The 2,107-nt window shown below is 37.6% G+C and overlaps 1 non-coding gene across 1 annotated transcript; it reads right to left on the bottom strand.

The window, feature by feature from the left end:
- Positions 1 to 278: 278 nt before the first annotated feature.
- On the bottom strand, positions 279 to 385 carry LOC116105402. The gene has a single exon (XR_004124078.1). It is a non-coding gene; the product is annotated as a small nucleolar RNA R71 (small nucleolar RNA).
- Between the last annotated feature and the right edge of the window lie 1,722 nt (positions 386 to 2,107).

The raw sequence follows: 2,107 nt of genomic DNA, 5'->3' as shown, positions 1-2,107 counted from the left end.
TTAAATCTACGATTATTCAGATGATTCAGTCAGCCTGCCAATTCAGTGGTTTAGCCCACGAGGATCCAAATGCTCACATTAGAAATTTCTTGGAGATATGTGATACATTCAAGCATAATGGTGTCACAGACGATGCAATTAGATTGAGTCTGTTCCCTTTTTCATTAAGAGATAAAGCCAAGAATTGGCTAAATTCTTTGCCTGCAAAATCTATTACAACTTGGGATGCATTGGCTCAACGCTTTCTAGCTAAATATTTTCCTCCCTCTAAAACTTCAAGGATGCATAATGATATCACTAATTTTATGCAGGTAGATGGAGAGTCGTTATATGAAGCATGGGAGCGTTACAGAGAGTTGTTGAGGAAATGCCCACATCATGGATTACCAATTTGGTTACAGGTACAAACTTTCTATAATGGTTTAATTCCTGCTAACCGTTCTATGATTGATGCAGCTTCAGGAGGCACTATAGTGAAGAAGACACCAGAAGCAGCGTATGAATTATTGGATGAGATGGCTTCAAACAGTTACCAATGGCAATATGATAAAGTGCCACAAAGGAAGGCATCAGGATTATATGGAGTGGATGCAATCACAACAATTTTCGCTCAATTGGAAGCATTGAAGAAAAAGATGGATAATATGAGTGCCCCAATCATGCAAGTGACGAGCATGAGTTGTGATCTATGTGGAGGAGACCATTCTAGCAATGAATGCCAGGTAGGTAACCCGTTTGCTAATTCTGTTGAAAGTGCTAATTATGTTGGTAATTTTCACAGGCAACAACAGAATAATTCCTACTCCAATACTTACAACCCTGGTTGGCAGAATCACCTGAATTTTTCATGAAGCAATAAAAATGCAGTGAAACTACCACCTCTGGGTTTTCCTCAAGAAAAGAAACCCAATTTGGAGGAACTAGTGATGAAGTTTGTAAGCTCCAGTGAAACAGGATTTCAGAATCAAGAAGCTTCGATTAGAAATTTGGAGACTCAGATGGGGTAGTTGGCAAATTTGATATCAGGAAGAGCTCAAGGAATGTTGCCTAGTGACACAAAGAAAAATCCAAAGGAGCATGTGAAGGCAATTACACTAAAAAGTGGCAAGGAAATTGGGCATAAAGAGCAAGAGAGAGAGAGGAAGCACCAAAAGTGCAACCAGACAGCATTGCTAAAAAGTTGTTTGAACCTAAGAAGATAGTGATTCAGCCTCCTTTCCCTCTTGCATTGAAAAAGCAGAAAGTTGATCAGCAGTTTGCAAATTTTTTTGATATTTTTAAGAAATTGCACATTAATATTCTATTTGCAGATGCTCTTCTTCATATGCCTAGCTATGCAAAGTTCTTGAAGGAGATCATTTCCAACAAGAGAAAACTGGAAGAGCAAGAGACAGTAAAACTCACTTAAGAATGATCAGCAATTTTGTAAAATAAATTGCCACCAAAATTAAAAGATCCAGGGAGTTTTACAATACCTTGCATTATTGGTTCACTCTTATTTTCCAAACCTTTATGTGATTTAGGTGCTAGCATTAATCTAATGCCTTTATCTATTTTTAGGAAATTGGGACTTGGAGTACCAAGGGCCACCATGGTATCTCTACAGTTGGCTGATAGATCAATTAAATATCCAAAAGGTATAGTGGAGGACGTGCTTGTCAAGGTAGATAAGTTTATTTTTCCTGTCGATTTTCTTGTGTTGGACATGGAAGAAGATGTTGAGATACCTCTCATTCTAGGACGACCATTTTTAGCCATAGGTAAGGCATTGCTTGATGTGCAAAGAGGTGAGTTAATTCTTAGGGCAGGAGATGAAAAAGTAATATTTGATGTTCTTAAAACTATGAAATACCCTTTAGAAGATAACATATATTTTAGAATCGATGCTTTTGATCCTTTGGTTTGTGAGTAATTTCAAAATAATAGGTATGAAGATCCATTGGAAGCTTGTTTGGTTGATTCAAAAGAAGATGGAGGGGAGAATAAGCACTTAATTGAGATTGTAGCGAGTTTGGAGGCAAATCCACCTTATAAAAGGGTCGTGCGACAAAAAATTGAAACATTGGAAAGGCCAATATTGTCTCAAACAAAGCCCTCAACTGAAGAG

The sequence above is a fragment of the Pistacia vera genome, unplaced genomic scaffold (genome assembly GCF_008641045.1).
Source record: "Pistacia vera cultivar Batoury unplaced genomic scaffold, PisVer_v2 Contig498, whole genome shotgun sequence".
NCBI lineage: Eukaryota > Viridiplantae > Streptophyta > Magnoliopsida > Sapindales > Anacardiaceae > Pistacia > Pistacia vera.
Note: the sequence above shows the minus strand (reverse complement) of the source record. Positions and strands in the feature narration are given on the sequence as shown.